Source organism: Paramisgurnus dabryanus, chromosome 2, assembly GCF_030506205.2.
Source record: "Paramisgurnus dabryanus chromosome 2, PD_genome_1.1, whole genome shotgun sequence".
Lineage (NCBI taxonomy): Eukaryota > Metazoa > Chordata > Actinopteri > Cypriniformes > Cobitidae > Paramisgurnus > Paramisgurnus dabryanus.
Window position 1 is genome coordinate 53,113,751 of NC_133338.1, and position 20,946 is coordinate 53,134,696.

At 39.1% G+C, this 20,946-nt stretch overlaps 1 protein-coding gene across 1 annotated transcript in view; it reads right to left on the reverse strand.

Annotated features, from left to right (window-relative positions):
• ankrd11 (ankyrin repeat domain 11) overlaps positions 1-18,979 on the reverse strand; it is a 155,801-nt gene extending 136,822 nt beyond the window's left edge. Inside the window, exon 1 of the mRNA XM_065261703.1 lies at positions 18,577-18,979. The gene's annotated coding sequence lies outside the window, so the exon portion shown is untranslated. The remainder of the gene's footprint in view (positions 1-18,576) is intronic.
• Positions 18,980-20,946: the final 1,967 nt, after the last annotated feature.

A 20,946-nucleotide genomic window follows, 5' to 3' on the forward strand; every position in this document is an offset into this window, starting at 1 on the left:
GCCAAATAGTTAAATCAGATAACCCAAAGTGATTTATAAATAAAATAAAATAAATTATTAAAAGAACGAAAGGCATAATATCATTTGCCAGCTATGTCTTTTAAATGTAGAAACAAAGAGGCAATGGTTTATTAACATAGAAACCTCTTATGCACGTGTAGCCCGGTCACAGGGGTTGTTGGATTTATTAACGCATTTTAAAAATATTTATTGAAAGCTGCTACTTCACATATTATTTGCAGCATTATCATAATATGCAGTATATTAATATATTGTGAGAAAGCTGTTATATGTGAAATCAGATAATGTGTGCACATATACGGCCAAAATTGAATGATCCTCATTTCATAACACATCTGCGACGATTCGACTGTGAGATTGGTAGTCGAATCAGGCTTCTCCTATCGATGCATCGAATCTTCGACTAGTCGGGGTCACCCCTAATATATATATATATATATATATATATATATATATATATATATATATATATATATATATATATATATATATATATATATATATATATATATATATATATATATATATATATACCGATAACTATTCATATTAATTTCAAAATGAAAAACTCCTAGACCGCGGATATCTTGTCTTTGCACTAGACTAGCATACTCTTCTTAAGCCCGCAACACGTGTCATCTTCATGCTATGTCACAGAAAGCACCAATCAAAACTCCACATGGCCAGCAATGAGCAAGTGAAGTGGTTCAACAAACCTAAATAATCCATCATTTATCGGCTTTCATTTATCGGCCAAATTTTGCTATCAGACCGATAACGGATAATATTAAAAATAAGCAGTTATCGTCCGATAACGATATGACGGCCGATATATCGTGCATCCCTACTAAATACCCGTGCCAAAGATTTCTTATACTGTTATACTATTGGCTAGACAGCAGGCGCAAAGGTGAACCAAGCGGCTCAAAGCAGAAAGCGGAAAAAATATGTCAGGAGTACAAGAAAATGACTAACAACAACAGTACGTCTGGAATAGCTTTTAGCCTGAATAAGATGTAATTACATGAGAAGAATATGTTTTACCTGTTTATTTCAGTATGATAATTGCAGATTTTTAAAATATATTTAATAAAAACAGCATTTCTTTAGGAAAACGACATAACGATATTTCTTGCGCTATTTCAACATTTAACAGTAGAATTGTATGCCATATTTTCTCAATATCGTGCAGCCCTAGTGTGCAAGCAAAAAATAAATAAAAAATTGATATTCATTGTTTACAGCTATGTGACAAAGATTGGCTGTCAAGGCATACTGCTTCAAAACAATTGTCACCAAACCAATCTTCTACACACAGCACACAAATAGCATTGAGCTCTAAGGTATCCTATCAAATCAAGAAGAGACACAGGACAGAATGGAGGTCAAAAGGACATGCCATTATAAAATATAAGAGAACATTACGCCGGTCGAAACACTATGGCAAGATCCATTATTCACAGTGTTCAGTGACAAACAAACAACCAACACCGGCAAAAACAGTCACAGCGACAAGCTGGAAAGCATTTTGACAGCCTGAAAATGTCCTAGACAGAAAAAAAATCCAAATAAAATATAAAGTAGTAGACTTCCGAGAGCGACCATAACACTGGCTGACAACTCCAGGCTGCAGAGGAAAGGGTAATTTCTTCTGAATTCATGCATATGTAATCATCAATGTGACCCCTAGGGCACGTCAACTCCTCATACAGCCACTAAAATTCAAATGAGAACAGGCTTTATTCTACAGAGGACTAAGAAAAAGAAACATGGTAACTGTATGAGGGAATATTTTTGGAATTGTCTACTCCATATATTATAGATTACACACGAAACGTACCCAAAATTAAGCTGGTAAATAGCCAAAATATTTATTATAGAAAAACTAAGTGCAAAAATACACAGCCCTTTATGATGGATTAAAGGAAAACTCAACAAAAGATCTGGCAGCTCAAACCTTTTGAGGTACATGAGTTAAACGATGGTAAATAGATATTTAAAGGACCACACCCTTGATGACAGAAGATCTAAAGACTGTTTCTCTTTAGGGGTAACGTACGAATGAGCGAAAAAAGTCAATATTATGTTGGAGTTGATCTGTCATTTTCCAGGCATCAGGATTTTCAGCTATGAGTTTTCTCCAAGTTAAATTTAGCAGGTAAAGTGTAAAAGACAAGTTTTCATACTGTGTCCGTGTAAAACTCTGCCACATGTCAACAGCACAGGCTCATATCAGATGGCAGCACACAAAAGACCAAAAGTAAGCTGGAATATATGCCAATGGAAAAAATGCATCAATTATTTGGCATCTAGGATACACCGATGTTTCGTTTGATACCAACAGCGTTTATTTCTGATATTGGTGATAATTATTGATGACAACTGATACTCAAAGTCTGAAATTAAAGTCATTAAATTTACATCTGTAAAGTAGGGCTGCACAACATATTGTTTCAGCATCAACATCGCAATGCCTGCATCTGCAATAGTCACATCCCAGAACATACAAGAAACACTAATTTGGACCTCTTTCCCTCTTAAACAGAGCTTTTATAAGCCATCCGATGAAGTCACCTAGTATCTCACGTCGCAGAAAAACAAAACATTGCAATGTTAGTTCCTCCCAATATCATGTAGGCCTACGCAAAAGTCACATTGCAGAACGTGCCAAGTAGAAAGGCAAATATATATCAGTCTACAACATATAAGCTAACCATTTTTCCCAATTTGCCATTCCAGAGCTGTATGAGAAACTCAAAGCAGGTTAATACAACTTTTTATTTTCCCTACTAAGATTAAGTGCACAATGAAATAAATATTTTAAGTATAATAAACTCTTTTCAAATAGACATATTCAAGTCATTTGGTAAAATCATCCTTTATTTTCCATACCGCAATACACATCATGCAGCCCTACCATGTGTATATCTATCACCAAAGTTCTGATATGATCTACTTCCAGTATTAACCTAATCATACTATACACATAATCCACTATGACCAATAGGGCTGTGACGGTTGTCATAACCACCACGTCACACACTATGAAAATTATCAAGTACAATCTCGCCAAGTGAGATGTCTTCAAGTTCATGTGAATGCAAACAGACAGCAGTCTCAGAGTTAATGCGCTATTTGCAAAGGGAGACAACTGATGACACACTGGCTTGGGGGCGAAACATGAGGCAAGATATTCTTAACATAAAAAAACCCAATACGGTTCCTCACTTTCCTTGTCTTGTTTCACGAAATGAAGTGCTACAATAAACGCTCGAGCACCCACATTTGCTTCACATTTTGCATCTAAAACCACACGTAAAACGTGACCGTGCCGCTTTCATCCTCTTCAAAGCGTTTGGGCGCTCCAGAGCATCTGATGAGCACCCACCAGAGGAAAAAGAAATCGGCACCTATGAACACGTCTGATACATGTACGCATTATATATAAGCCTATATGCATAAATACTAGGGCTGTCACTTTTGAGAAAAATCAAATTCGAACGGATTTCGAATATCATGCAATGTATCTGAATATATTCGAATATCTAGGCTCCGCCCCCCCCCACGCGCATCAAAAACCCACCGTAATGGAGATTCAATCACAAAATTATTAACAGTGACAGTCATAAACAGGGTTGTCTGGATTACTTTTTTACTTAATGTTTGAAACAGCAGGTTATCAACTTATGAATAACAAACTTATATATATATATTAGGGGTGTAACGGTACGTGTATTCGAACCGGACCGTTTCGGTTCAGGGCTTTCGGCACGGTGCACGCGTGCACCGAAAGGCCGAATGCATTTTGTGTGCGCCTGTGCGGAACATAATACGTGCGTTTCCGCACGAACATATTAAGTGGCGGAAGTCTCCGCGTTCAGCGCAAGTCTTCTGTCAAACATATAACATAATTCGGCCCGCAGAAAGATTTTTATTTACTTAGTTGTATATCCGTTTGATTATTGGTGTAAACGTTTGACGACACAAGCAAAGATTAGGATAAACGTGCAAAAGATCAAAGATGGCTATGTATGCAGCTCACTAATCTCAAAATGAGTGTATAAAAAGTATATCATCATGTTGCTTGCTATGCAGTTACACATAGAGCAGTAATATTATTTTTTATACAGAGATGGTACATAGCCAATTCAATACTGTGAGTTAAACAATCCAAAATAAATCAAAACAGAAAATTTTTGGTGGCAAAAATGTAGGCTAATAGTTCATTAATGTATTCAGGAATTGAATTTGTTAGTTCAAGGTTTTAGTAGAAAAAGTTTAAGAGAAGGTTAAGAAAAGAGTTACCTTCTGTTATAAAATAATGTAAAAAAGAACTTTGCAGTAGTATTTTATTTATTATTTTTTCATTTTATATATATTTTATGTGTTATATTTTAATAAAAACTGTTTTAAAAAAAAAGTGTAAACAAATTGTAAAAAAAAAGTTTATAGTAATAAACAACCTGCAGTTTAATGTTTGCATTTTTCCCTTACTGTACCGAAAATGAACCGAACCGTGGCTTCAAAACCGGGGTTCGCACCGAACCGTGATTTTTGCGTACCGTTACACCCCTAATATATATATAAAAATGATTCAGAACAGTTACAAACAATAACGTGACAACTTAAATAGCAGCAGGAGTATATAGGCAGACGCAAACGGAATTCGCGCCCGCAGATTTCGGCAGAAAACTCAGCGGAATTCCGCGGATTTAATGCCCGTCATTGACAAGCACACATATCCCGCGCTTGAGCGTGTTTGTGACCAGAACTGTCATTGACAACAAGCACACATACAATGCCTATCTCAGGCGTTTGTGAGCCGTCATTCACAAGTTCATTAACCCTGCGCGTGCTGTTTGCTTGCCCATTTTCAATGATAGAGAGCACAAACCCTTTGATACTTGAGATGAAATTAAACTTACCGCTTTAACCTGATAAGGAACACTGTGCCGTACACGGCACACCCCCTCCCTTGCACGTGAGGCTGCATTACGTCATTGTAACTTTGAAGCATTAAATCTTCAAAATATACGGTCATGCGACACATCGTTGTAAAGCTTAGACTTTCGGGATTCCATTAAGCGCACACAGAAAGCATAATATGATTTTTAGCAGTCATAAAACTGTAATCTAGTTGTTAGTTACCTGAACCGGGCGGCGCCGATTTAGGATATTTACTTACCTTCAAAATCTTTCATTTATCCGCTTCGGTGAAATTGTCCAAAACAAATTGTTCATAAATCCCCAAAAGTCCAAGGAAATGGAATATCCAAGCCTTTTAATCCAAAACGATTTGTTCATCTCACAATCTTGACGTTTCTGACCGAATTACGATATAAATAGTGTATACAATAAGTTCACTAACAGACATTCGTTCGAATCTCACTTTTCATTCATGATTTATAATGAATATATTCGGATGTCATGTTTATTGTGCAACGTCTGAGGAACAAATGCGCCCCCTTGTGGAATTTCAGCCGTTCCATAAGAGGTTAAGCAGATCTCACTTGTCGTCAATGTGACGCGCAACAGTCAGCATATGATCATTTCAAATCCGTTTACAAGACAAATGCTGTTGTTGTTTAATATAAAGTTTACATTGCGTTGTAAAAATGATGAAATTATCTTCATACATGCTAATTTCATAATGTGAACGTATAAACACAAGCTTTTTATTCTGCTATAATATTTAAAGGAACAGTATGTAGGATTGTGGCCAAAACTGGTATTGCAATCACAAAACTTGTGGTTAAAACTGGTACTGCAATCTCACAACTGGTGGCCAATACATAAAATGACAACATAAACATCAGTTGAGGGCTGCAACTCCACTTTTTAAATGACAATATCCTGGCCGGACCACTGTTGTCAGTGAAATAAATATTTGAAATGAAAATGATTTCTTAATGTCTAGTGACATATCAGGGCCATTTTATGATTAATTGATATAAATTTCTTACATACTGTTCCTTTAACACTATAAACAATATGTCATTTTATATACAAACTATAATTCTATCTTGACATGCACATGAGGTTCATTTTGGTCCCATTTGATTCCCTCTCTTGTGCACAGTTGCCGTCGTCGGTCTCACTCTCAGCATTCTTACTGTTACGAGGTGTTACTGTAAAAAATGCGCTACACATGGCATTTAAAAAACCGGATGGTTTAATTATAGTTCGAATACGGATATTTCACGTCATGTTCGAATGCATATTCGAATATCGAATAAAAAGTGACAGCCCTAATAAATACACGCATGCACATACGCAGATACACGCGTGTGCGCCCCCCAACACACACACACACACACACACACACACACACACACACACACACACACACACACACATTCTTCAACCACCGCGGCGAATTGGTGCATTACCTTCACGGTGACAAAACACTGCCACCATCACAACCCTAATGAGTGTCTAATGAAAATACTAGGGCTGTGTATCAACAATTTCCTGATATGATATGTATCCCGATACAAGGCAACGATACGGTGCACGTCACGATACAAGACTATTTTAAATTACATTTTTGTTCAGAATTTAGGAACATTATTATTATTATTATCATCTGTTTATAGTACATTGAATAAGCAGTGTTGTAACAGATGTGTTTTTGCCATTTATTTATTAGCGAACTCATAGAAATACTTAAAATTTCAGAGTTAGTACTTAACTTATGTTTTTTCAAAGCAGTTTTACAAAGATAGTACTTTACCCTAGGCATTAGTCTCTCATTTAATTATTTAATTTTTCTTTGAGGAGAGAGAGAGAGTACACGGCGCGCAAGTTGTGCAGACGCGTGCGCCCGCGAGACGTACAGGGAAAGTGAAAGTATACCCCACTACCTTTCAATCTACGTACTCCGCGAGTCACATGAGTCCCTTCCATATGGATCACAGATCAACAGCAATTCGTCACGCTGCTTTCAAAAGTGCATCAGAATCGAAATGGAAGGTGCTGTATTGATGCGCGCATAGTCAGGCGTTCAAGACGATGTATCGTCGTATCTAAATTTTGAACACAGCACTAGAAAATACAATGCCTCAAATTTAAAAAGGTACTATACTCAAGCCTTACACAAATGTCACAACACATTTCTTGTAAAAACAATCACGAAACACCTAAAAAGGAACACAGAAAACTCATTAAAGAGCAAAAATAAGATGCTATTTCAGACTGTGAGATTATGAGTTTTCATGACAGAGCTGAACACTGCTGTGCTGGGCCAAACAGAGCTGTGATGAGCAGCCCCCGTCGAGAGACCAATCTCTGCTATAAAAATAACCCTGGTATGCACAACTGAATTATTCATTATGTAAAATATTTATCATTTAAAGAGCCACTGTTGCTTTAAATAGCTTTCAATTTCAATCAAACAAATTAAACAGGTGCAGTAAACATGCAAGAAATTAAAGCAGCACAAGAACCAACCGGGATGGACTTGGAAATTCCCAAACGATAATAATGAATTATTCGTTCCTATTCAGTGAATCGAGAAAACTGGGTCAAGATCTGCGGTGTCCCAAACAAAATTGCATTCTAGTAATCTAAAGTATCCAGGACACAAATAACTGGATCTATTAAAACTCATACTTTGTTCCTGTCGTTAAAAACCACAAAAGTAGTTGGTGTACTAAAATGAACGCCCATGCACGGGAAAAACAATCTCTGCCTCATACACAGTAGAAGTGTGCTGCTATTAAAAGCTACAGAGCAATGTTGGAGTTTGGCAGTGGAAGAACACGTGGATTCTATAATGGGATGTGTATTGGACAGTGGCAGCAGTGCACAACACACGGTGGGTGCTGCTGATAAAAATCTGCTTCTCCCGTGACAATGATGGCAGCTATGAAACCATAAAGAAAACTTCAGTAATCAGCAGATACTAGATGGGAACTGGGAGATTTTCATATAATCCCCTGTCTAAAAAAGCTGGAATGACAACTAGAGGCAGAAATCCTCATGGACCTGCCTGTACAATAACATCAATATCCAGGCTGTGATATAATGCTATACTGCCATTAGTGTTGGCCGATATGCCCATTTTTGGGATCGTCCTTTTACCAGCCTGTGATATCGCCGATACGCATGCTATCGGGGGCAGGCAATGGTTTACTCATTTAATTATTTGTTCATTTTTATGTATTTATGACAAGCTACTTGATTGGTGGACAAAAAAGAAGCAACACTATCACGACCACATCCTTCTTAAAACTGATGCCATTAATCCTGCTTTAAATTTCCTGCATGCCAGGGAGCGGAAACAACACACTCATGGGTTTTAAACCCTTGCGTGCATGAAATCCTCTCTAGTACAAGGAAATGGCAGAGCCGCACGTATTACAAGCTAATGTCCGAGGAAGAGTTCGGATCATGCGCGTTTTAAGTTCACCTGCGAGAAGGAGTCCATGAACGTTATAAACTCTCTTGCGCCCACAAACCCTAACATGTGAGGAAGAGCACACTGTGCGCATGTTAATGTGAAACTATGATGATGATTAAAATATAGGGAGACACTGATACCGATATCGGGTATCAGCCTCGATACCACATTTTCTAAAGTACTCGTTAAAAGTCCCCCGATACCAGGGATTGATACCACGGTCTGAGAAATGTCTATGTTTGAGCGACATGTAAGGGGTTAATGCCTCTTGTTGTCCAAAGAGGCAGAGTTTACAACAAACTGGAAAACTAGTCCCTTGTTTTTTTTGTTAAATTATATGACTTAAGCTGTTACCTGTCAATTTAAATCATGTTTTTTATTAAGTACTCCGTATCGGCAAGTACTGAAATGCAAGTACTCGTACTCATACTCGTATTCCAAAAAAGTGGTATCGGTGCATCCCTATTAAAATAACTATCGTCATGAAAGCCCTCTATTGGCCATATGTTTGACGATTGTCGACACATGATTAGGCCTGTCGCGATAAACGATAAATCGATTAATCACACGGTAAATAAAATGAGCTCGATCATTTTTTTAGGCCGCGATAATTCACATTTGCATGCTTGTTTGTTTTCCTTGTCTCTCTCTCTCTCTACCAAAGAGACTGGATGACCGCTCCGTGCAACGAGTGACAAGGAGTGAACCCTCGTCAGTCATTTGTCAGTCGCATGATCTGTGTGGGGAGGGGGGACTCCTGGCGTAGCCTATCACAGTAGGAGTACTGAGGAGGATGAGAGCCGCGTGAGAAGTGTAGCAGGAGAAAACACTAGTTAAGACGAGAGTTGGAGAAAAAGATGGATTTACTAGAGGCTGTTTACACTTGTCATTAACATGCGTTTTTATCGATCGGATCACAATGTTTTACGTCTTTTCTGACACAAGGTGAACAGTGCTATTTTAGCCTTTCATTGATAAACTAAAGCGGGTGATCTCCGCAGTTTCATTTTGCAAGCGTGTGAAAGTTGCGCGATCTTATTTCATCAATTGCGCTGAAAATTCAGAGAAAGCTCTAACATATAAACGTACAAAACACTGTGCAGCATGTATACTTGCTAAACAAGCAGCGGACTCCGACATAATATTAGTTTGCGTCCATATAAACTCATAATTACTCACGCTGGCGTTCAAATGACAGCGGAGAGACTCGCCCACCGTCTCACGGACCGTCCCCTCACAGTATTCAGCACAGAAGCGGTCGAAAGTGGACAAAAGAGACGGATTTAAATACCAGGTGTAAATGTGATATGTCTCTCTCGTCCACTTGTGATCTGATCAAAAACACATCTTGATACCAAGTGTAAACAGCCAAGTTTCAAAACCAAACGCTACAGCTGCAGTGTGGGAGTACTTTGGATTTAAACCTAATGACCGAGGTGAACCACTAAACCTGAACGAACCACTAAACCTGAACGAGCCGTTATGTCGCATTTGTGGTAATAACGTAGCACTTAAAAGTGGCAACACGACAAACATGCATATGCACCTAAAACGCAATCATCCTGTTATTTTGTTCATTTCTTGTGGATATTTAAAATGTCTTCCAGTTCCAGTATTACTTATTGTTAAGAAATAAAAGTTTATAGATCTTTGAAAAGGTGTATCTGCATTATTATAATGGTCCCGGAGCATCAATGTTATCGCCTATCGCGATAAATTCCGAGGCAATTTATCGCCTAACAAAATTTGTTATCGTGACAGGCCTACACATGATACTATCATCTATCAGCAAAACCCTAACCCCCCCATTCAGACAGCCAGCGACCAGCAGTAGCAGAGCGACGCAATCTCATTCATTTCAATGGAAACCAGGCGAATTCTAGCGGCACAAGCGAAAGTGACCGTTGTCGACCGTATGGGCGTGTCCAGCGACGCGAGAAAGTAAAGAAAAGTTTAACTTTATGCAAATGTCGAGTGAATTTTGGGAGCGACTACCAATAAGAAAGAAGTAGTGGAGTTCACGTCATCCTTCTCTCCTCAGTTACTGGCGTGGATGGTACTCATTTGTTTATAAAAAGCAGATTTAGAAACGCTTCATTGAAAGAGACGAGCGACACACAGCGAAAACGTTGCTGGCTGTCTGAATTAACTTATGCTTTCTAATACAGATGTTTACACTATTTTATACTACATCTTATGCACATGATTCAAAATTATTTGATCTTTGGTGCTAGTAATCCAAACTAATATCTATTCTTTCCTCAAAACCATATGACTTTTTCTGTAGCAAAACAAATGGTGAGCAGAATTTTCACAATGGTCTTTTTTCTATACAACAAAAGCAGATGAGTAGATATTCATAATCTCATGAAGCCAGCGAGTCGTACCCAGATTTAAGCCATTATTCACTATTTTTTTTAGTATTTCACCCAAAGCTTTTGGATTCAACAATGTCATATATGAATTGAACACAAGTTTGAGAGTTTTGAAGAAGCTTTTCCCACAAATTATTAAACACCTTCAGCAGTCCTGAAACATCCTTAGACTGCTTTCAAAGCATTTTTTTGAAACTTGATAGCACTTGTTCGCATTTGCTATCATTGTACCAAAAAGCACCATGATTTTTTTGCTAAACACAAAAGCAGAAATTCATCAGCGTGTGGAATAAAATGAAAGCAAATGACAGAATGCTCATTTTTGGTGAAGTATTTCTGTATAACGCATGCATAATGCAGTGTAAATAGCAGCATCAGACGAGAGCCGAGCGTTCAGATCTGCAGCTCACCCAAAGGCTGTTAAGACAGCAGATGGGCACAGCAGCATGCTGCTATAGAAAAACACTCCCATGTAACCACAAACTGGTTTTATGTGCTGTTGCACCAGGAAGTCACAAGTATTTGGGTTCAAAACAATCTGCGACTCACTTCAGCAACTCGGCAGCAAAGAAAAGAAAAAGGCCTTGAGGGTTTAAGATGACAACCTCACCAAACCTGTCCCAACACAGAGGAGTGAAAACCCCCCACCCCCTTCAGAACAAACCTTCCAGAACAAAACCAGCCCGGCAAAGTCTGATCAAGGGGCTGTTTGTTTACACAATAACGTTTTCAACCAAAACAGGACACTTATTTGTTTTGGCTGTTCATTAAGGCTACAACGGCATTTCCAGATAATAATAACCCAAATTTCAAAGTGTTTTAAAAGTGCACGTTTTTAAAAATGACAGCAGTATCGTTTCCATGTAAACGCTGCAAACTTGCAAATCGGTGGCGTCATGTGTATTGCGCAATCAGGCGACAAGGCATGCTGCACAAGTACTTCACAACCATAACAACAATGGTGTCCGCTACACAAGATGAGTTAGTTTATTACTGCAAAGTTTACACATTTTTTCCACTTGAAAGTCCAGGGTGATTAACATTATAATCCATCTAAACAAAGCTGCTCAATGTTATTGCCATCTTGATTGTTTGTATTTATCTTTATGTGCATAGGTTTGTAGTGTTTCTTTACAAAATAACATCGGCAACTACTGAATTAGCAACGATTTTCATGACACAGATCCATGTAAAAGTGGCTTTTTCTGACTATGCTGTCGTGTTTAAATCAATTTATTTTACTACACCAAAACCCACATGCGCTAGAGACTTGGCATCAACACGACTTTGAATCCAGACTGATTTTGCAATAATTAAATGACCATTAAGTCCAACAAAAGTGCCTACAATCAGACTACACACGGTCTGTATGAAAGAAATGTAAAAAGCTGAGTAGTGGAAATGAGTCGAGTGGTCAAAGTAGGGTGCTTAATGCCTTTGTGCGATGTCCTCGGCACCAGGGCCGCTGAAAACAAAGAAGTGTCAGAGCCCCGCAGTGGACCTCCTCTTTTTAGTCTTTGGTTGGGTATGCTTTTCAGTCACGCACAGGCCTCGGCCCTCCCCCCTTCCTGTCCCCGCATTTCAATGTAAATAGGCCGATTGAATGGCTGCAGCTGCCCTATTAAAAGGACAGTGCTGCTTAAGGGCCCAGTCATTGAGATTCAGCCAGGCCATGCGTACCCACCCCCACACATCACAAGAGCCGAGCGGACCCGCAGGAAGTGCTCTTCAATTTGCAAAATGGCCCCATATAAACTTGCGCAAATGTGACGAACAAGATACACTGTTCTGTGAAACACAGGAAATGATGCGACAGAATTTGGTGACCGACCCTTACTCTCTCTGATTTTACATGCACCATTTTTGTTTTGTGATGCGTGTACTTAGCGAAGCCGCGAATTATTTCACAATAGCAGCCTAAAATTATCTGTTAATCCTAAAAAAGCCCTTTAAAAACTAAAACTAGCACAATGACCCAAGGACACATGGGAGGTGGTTGTTTCCTGCAATACATAAAAATAAGTATACCACCAGCACATGCAAAGAATTAAATAAAGTAGTTTAGATCTTACATCTCTGGGGCAGAAAATAAATCACTGTAAGAGAGGAGCACGCTAACAACAGCCTGTGCAGCTCATATGGATAATGCATTACTCAGCCTTCAGCACAACCAATCAAAACAACTGCTGTCTCCTGTCGCCCCAACCCCCCTTTCCAACCGCACTTAACCCTGATCACATGAATAAAGCTTCGGCACACCCCCATTCCTTATTTACAGCTGCAATTCACTTTATCAACAGGGTAAAAGCTGAAACCATTAGGGATTAAGATAAAAATGTCTTTCTTGTGATATAATCTAACAAAAAAGAACACCACATTAAGAAACTTTTAAAGATACACGGCTCAAACACATGGTAATATCAAAATAATTATTGCAAATGACATGTAAACATTATATTTTGTTGTTCTACAAAGCCTTGAAGAGATATACAAATATAGCAGAAGCAGCACGTACTATCACACCTATACATAGGTTTAAAAGATAAGCCTCTATTCAGAAGAGCTGATACTAAGAGATCAAAAGAAACCACTGAGCGATAATATAGAGAGAGAAGAAATGCGGCAAAGGAGAGAGCAGGGGGAGAGCGAAGCATCTCCTTTGATGTATGAGAGTTGGAAAGAAATGTTATCAAACGCACTGCGGTGGAAGCTCAACCTGTGGCCGAGAGAAACCTTCAAAGCCCAAATCAAGTGCCCTGTCCCATGAGATGGGTAATGCGGATGACATTAACCCCATTCACACAGCAATTTGGTCTCAGAAAATTTCTATAAAATTGGCAGAGAGGCTTCTATGTGAACACAAAAAGTCCTGTAAATGGTCTGGGATCGCTCCCGTAAAGGGGACCTAGTAGCATTGCCGTATCATCTACGGAAAGAGTTTTGTGTGTACAAAGACAGAAACAATGCTGTAAAGCCCGGAATACACTGCAGGATTTTTGCACACTCGTGCGACATGGATCGTTTAAACTTGGGTACGACAAGCATGTAGACTAGGGCTGCACGATAAATCGCATGCAATATCACGCGCATCTCGTCAGTAATGCCGGTTTCCTTGATTAGTATTAAATCGCCAACAGCTGCTTTCAGATGGCGCGGCATTAACTGCACAGAGCCGTAGTTCCCTGACAAGATGGGCCATATCGCATACGTCCGCGATACGCCCGCGATAATTAATTGCCAGTGAACTACGGCTCTTTGTAGTTAATGCCGCGCCATCTGAAAGCAGCTGTTGGCGATATAGTACTAATCAAGGAACCGCCATTACTGACGAGATGCGTGTGACAATCACATGCGATTTATCGTGCAGCCCTAATGTAGACTGTACGATGATGACACGGAGGTTTCGGCGGCTGCGTCACACGTTAGCGCAACATCACCAGCATGCGCTAGTAAACAAATACAGGTACGCATGTCGTAGCAGCAAACACACTGTGCGTTGATCATGCCGAATTTCTGACACTGTCAGAAAACTATTGTAGGCTATCTTTGGACACAAGACCAGGAAAACGACTATCTTTGAATGTCTCGCTGTACAACATAGGACCACCGATAAAGAGCCACAATCACAGAAATCGTGACGATTTTTCCCGATGACAACCTTTCGTCGGGGACCGTCAAAAATCGTGCAATGTATCCCAGGCTTAAGAGGCATGCACTAGTGAGGGCCGCAACAAAAAGTTATGGTTTAGCTCTTTAAAATTAGAGATTTACATGCAGATTAACATTCACGTTGAGAAATGTTGGCAAACTGGAATGAACCAAAAATCAAAGAGCTCATCACTATCCAGGCTGAATCGGGGACCATTCACCAGTATGACAAAACAGTGCATCACACGCTTGTTTATGATCTTCTTGTCATAAATAAAAATGCATGTGGTTTCACGAAAGAGAAATCATGGATAAGCAAACTTCAGACGCTGTGGAAAAAATACCAAGTGCAGTATATTAAATACGTCATGTGTCCTTATGGGATGTTTACAGCATGTGTGTGAATGCACCCACAGATTCCAAAAAACAAACCCCAGACGCATTTTCTGTGTATTTTAGGTAATCTCTTTGTGAACATGGCTATTCAGTGTCACGTGCACTTGTATGCATGTTGCCAAAGTGATATTAAGTCTCACAGGGGTGTAGATGGCATTTGGCTGTCCGTGGCATACGCAGGGGCCTATAAAACATTTACAGAGCAGTAGAGAAGAGAAACAAGAGAAAGAAGAGCAAGCTTTCCTGTTTACAGACTCATGCTATGCAATGAGAAAGGGGAAGGCCAAAGGAAACCAGAACACAATAAGTCATGTGAATAAATGACTCAAACTATTACAGTCTGCCAACGGCATCTCCAACACTGGGAAATAAGATTACCTCAACACTCATTCTGATCTGAGAGGTTGTCGAGAAATGTCAACACTTCAGGTAAGAGCTCACTGATAGGTGTTTAGTATAGCATATGTAGGACGCATGTCATATTATTAGGCCCTCAATAAGTGCAAATTGATGTGCCTCCAAGAAGAAAATCTCTCTTTCCTTCATCCTTTGATCAATTCATTTCAATAACTGAATAAACCATTTCCATGCATGCCAAGTACTAGAGTCAGTAGTTTAAAACAAGTGAAATGAAATATAGTTGCAAGCAGCTCAATGGGGTATAGCTCAATTTAAGACTTCAACATTCCTTGATGGTTCCAGGTTGTCCATGGGAACCCTGACATTTCCCATGTATCAGCACAACATCACAGACTCACTGACTAGTAACAACAAGCCGATATTATAGCACACAACTCAAAAAACAGCTGTCTCCGCTCTCTCTTTTACCTCAACCACCCACAAACCAATTTGAATGATGGCATACATTTACAAAAGACTTGCATTCAGGTACATTTAGTTTAATGAAAGATGAGTTTAGAATCATATTGTCCTTTTGCATTTCATTTGGCTAACAATAAGGCTAAAATCATTTCGCTAACAAGAAACAAAATCAGGACGTGGCTCGGTCAAAATTAGGCCTGCTCGATTAATGGGAAAAAAATCATAATCCAGATTATTTAACATGATTACATAATGACTGTAATAACATGCATTTATACTTTAAAGATGAGGGATAGTTTTGCTTCAGCTCACTTAAAATGCATATACCTTTACAAACATAAACAGGATTACTACCTAGTAATCTGACTTCGGACAAATGCGAGAGTGCAGCAGCTCTCTACATGTGCGAGAGAGAGGAGCCACGAACCAGCTGATTATATTTTAAACAAGAGGGATAGTTTGCCTCAACAATCGTTTGAAACGTATAAAACGTAACAAATACATAAGGATTACTACTTTTCATTCAGACAGATGCGAGAGCATGTCCATATGCATGTGCGAGAGAGAGGCGCAACAGTGTAGATGCTTATGACGCGCTGGATTTATAACACAAAACGAAATGTGCCACACTAATCGAATGACCTCGATTATCTTTTTTTTTTTCAATCAAAATGTGCAAAAATAAAAAAACTATTAATTGCACAGACCTTGCATATTCCTAATGGTGACCAAGCAAAACATGGTTTCGCATCCAACCCACAAAAACACTTTCACACCAAATATGCTGACATTTAGAAAAGCGCCAAAATACCTCCAGGCTTTCCGCACTTATTGAAGAATTTGTAATTTGCAACCACAAGACCCTGAAAAACAGTCTATGGGTTGGACAGGGTCATTTACTAAGCCAAAAAGACAAATAAAATGATTCAACGTGACTCCTACAGCGACAGAGTAAAAAACAACTCAAGAAAGCCCTAATGCTTAATAAAAACTCCCTGACCCCTCTCAACTTCAACAAAAGTCCATTTCCCTTTAGGGGAGACAGAATACAATGGCGGGGGCTCTTAAAACACAACAAGAATCAAGGTAGCGAAACAGGCCTGACAAGCCACAGATACAACCGCCTAAAATAACGCTTCAATTAAGCCCTGTATCTCTGGAAGCATCTTAAACCAGGGTCAGGGTACACCGTCTACAAATAGCCATAAATCAGCCATGTATGGGGAGAAATGGAAAGGGTATTTTGCAATGTTTCTGCTCAAGGCTTGACTTGACGAGAAATAAACACAAAATTGAGTAATGGAGGGATATAAAGTGCTAGGAGAGTATAAGAAGTGAGGGAGAGAGAGAGAGACTGCTAACGCCCCAACACAGCCGCAGTGATGTTTCACTGCACCAACAGCATAACTAAACTCTATAAGCACTGTTTAAACCATCACAAACTTACATCCTCTTTTATATCATCCTATTATGAAGTCCTGCTCCAATGTAGCTCGTTATCGAAGTAAACAATCACATTTCTCATGAACCACAAAATATATAAACAAGCACGTAGACATTCGCACGTGCCCACTTCCACATGCAGGCTGCACAAAATGTGTTTTTCACAAAGTTTCAACACTAAGCAACCACATAATTAAAGCCATTAACGTTGAAAATACACTTTCTGGTGTAAAATTGTGTAATTGTAGCTGTTAATCAGGTTTTGCAGCTATTCTGGTTTTTATCTGATCAGATTCTGGTGTTTAACATTTGACTATTTAAAGTCAATCAGAGCTGTATAGATACATTTCACCACACTGTGTCTAATCCTAGAAACACGTCCAGTCCACGTATTCTCATAATATTTAGGATTTAAACTGTAATGGAAGTTAATATTAATCTAAATTTTAACGTTAGAGCGATGCCCCTTAGCAAACTCCTATTTTATATCTTATTGTTATTTACTGTTTATTAACACATAAATCAACCGTACGGTAGAAAAACGACCCCAATAGTACATTAAACAAACCACATGTCCTTGAAAAATATATGTATACTAAGTTGCCCATCCCAACGGCTGATTTCTGCAGGGCACTTGAGCCCATAGATATGTATATAAAGGCTAGATGGCTCGTCCGCGCTGATGGCCAATTGAGTGGAACGTCCGCATTTTGGCGGCCATCTTAGGACAGGGCGCTCGCTCACTCGTAGCATTGAGTTTTAATGATGCAGGTACTTTTAAATGACCATAACTTGCTTAATTTTTTACCGATTTTCAAACGGATTGGTTTGTTATAAACGTCAAAGATGTACCTATGACACTGAATACGTATACTAAAAATAAATAAAAAATTCATGAAACATGTTAAAGCATCCAGAATTATAGCCACGTTAATAACGTTTGTAAAAAACCAAACCGTTTGTAAATCCGTCAAGAATTCAGCAAGTTACGAGCATTTTAGTTGGCGTATGTCACTCACCTTTCGTCCACAGCAGCAGGGAGCAGCACTATGGCAGCACTGACCTAAGATGGCCGCCAAGTGACGACACAGCAAATTCCGCCTTGAGCCATCTAGCCTTTATATACATATCTATGCTTGAGCCCGTCTGGCCATATCCGATTCCCAAAGAGAAAACGACAACATGACGAAGATTATATCCATTTCTCACAACCTAAACGGTTGCTTTTAACATAAACCATTAGTGTGGAGCTTCACAACAGCTAATGATGTATAAAACTGATCAATCTGGCAGAACTAATTGAGATTTTTAGCAATACGTAAACATTTCCTCGACTTCTGGGTGGGGGATGGAAAATAAACTCCAGTTAGCAGCGGGCTAAAGCCGTTAGCGGGCTAATCGTAAAAGTCGACGATTTTCCTACAAAACAGAAACGGTATCACAGCATAAACAGCAATTAAACACACGTACCTTTTCCAAAATGTGAACTACATCTACAAAATTATACTTGGTATTCCCTCCCGATGCTTGTTTTTCCCATTTGAGGCCTTCTGCTTCAGCAAGCTCCGATGCAGGAACATCCGAGGCGCGCGACGCTCATCTCAGTTCGCGCTCGCGCTGCCCTCGAGCCAGCGTGCTAAGCTAATCGCTGAATACCTCCTCCAAATACGCGCTGGTTAAAATCTCTCAGGGATCCGATAGACTAGTTAAAGCAAGGGCAATAAACTCTCCACTCGTTCCTTAGAAAGTCAGCTGGCCCCAGTAACGTTAAATTTGCCGTTTCGGCTTGGTTTGATGTGTAAAAATAAAATTCCGCTTCAAGTTAATCCTCTACGTCCGACTCCTTCCGAACCGTTTCGATCGGCCTTTGACTCGCGCTGACGCGAAAAACTGATACACGGACTGTGATAGGCTGACGCGTATGGGCGGTCACTGTTTGTCACCCATTGCAACGGCGAAACCGGCGCCATTGTGGCTCAAGCGAGAGAAGCTTCCATGTTGTTTTCTTCGGCGACTTCGAGCCAAAATGGCTGAGAGACCGTGGCATGTTTTTGCGAGCTCCATTTGCGTGAGAGGAAAATGGAGAACCCAGTAGGATAATTCCAGAAAGTAGGCTGAGCAGGGTTTGCAAGATTTTAAGTGAACAGAGAAGACAACGGCGATATTTTTTTACATGGACAAGCACAGATAGTTCCTACTTGTTCAGTTAGAAATTTCAACCGAATGTTGATTGCTATTTAAAAAAAAATATTAATAAGAATTACAAACTGTTCGCTAAGAACCGCACGAAAACAAGTCGATGCTTTATCGATGCTTAACGCTGTGTGCTTTTGTTAAATGAATGTATTATATGTAATATTTTGATGTTTTATCTTACTTATTTTGCTTTGACGTCATAATTCATGTCTGACACCGATTTCTTGCATGAGAATAACGCAATGGCACCCTCTGTTGTAAAGAACCTACTACGGCTTTTGAAGATTGTAAACAATACTATTTATATAGTAAACAGTATTGTCATTTTGCTAATGCAAACCCAGAGAAGAAGATAGTTAGTACGAGAACAGAAAATATATATACTAAAAAAAGTAGTATATTAATAACTGTGCTTTCTGCCATAAAGACATTGCATGCACCTTTTATAAAAATACATGGATAAAGGTCCAGGTTTGATCCTAGACAACACGCATACCGATAAACTGTATTGACTGCACTGTAAGTCACTTTAGATAAAAGCATAAATGTAAGTTAAGTGCCAGAAATGTAAGTGCCAAATGCATACATCTGTGTTGAATGTACGACACCATATACCTTTTATTTTTTTAAAGATTTGCTGGATTATTTCCATTCCATACATGTTATAAATGTGAGATAATTACAAATAAAATATATTTTAAAGACAAACATGGGTTTCACTTTATAAAAACAATCATTAAGCTCGTCTTCTGACGACAATTCCGGTGCATTCTGGGTATTTACAAGGAACGAAAGTTTAAGTTCACTTGATTTAAACGCGATGATTTAAAAAATTTGACTGTGATAGAAATGCAGACACCATGAAAACTGCAATCCCTATGTCAAGGATACTTCCTTGGCAGGACTAGTCCTTAAAAGTCACTTCCTTCAGAGGCTTGACGAGGCTCCTTTTAAGCATTCGGAGAACACGTTAAATGGAACAGGCTAGCAAGTGCACGTCATTACGTCATTGCGTGATTGAAAGGTGTGCTTTCGGTGCTGCGCGCATAGGATTGTGGGTGATTTCAGCGCGTGAAGAGCGCGAAGGATACAAATTTGCATCCTTTCCTGTATATGGGATATTTCTCAAACGAAGGACTCAGTCCTTGGCTGAAATTTCGAGGATCCTCGACATTGGAACAGTCCTTCGACGGACGTCGATGACGTAGCATCCTCGAAATTCTAGCTTCCGAGGATCCTTCCTTGACATTAGGGACTTTAAGCAACAGCTGGGAATGGAACGGCTACGGCGACCGGAAGTATGCTGTCAGACCGCCGTAGCCAAGAACGTAAAAATCACTAAGCAACCGTAAACAGGACAGCGCAACGCGGTATTAATTCATTTATTAAGATACAAAAATATGTCATTTAAAAAAACAAGAGAAGGATTGCTTTTGGCATTAAATGACAATCTTCTGTCAGAAGAAGAGTTTTTACTATTGTATGATGTAAATAAATCTTAAAACCTAGATTTAAGCAATACTGAAAATGTTGAATACTTAAAAATCTTTAAAATTTGCTTAAATTTCAAACATTTGAACACATATTATATAAAAGACTTTTGGTACAATCATAAACTGATGCAATTACAATGTCATATGCCAT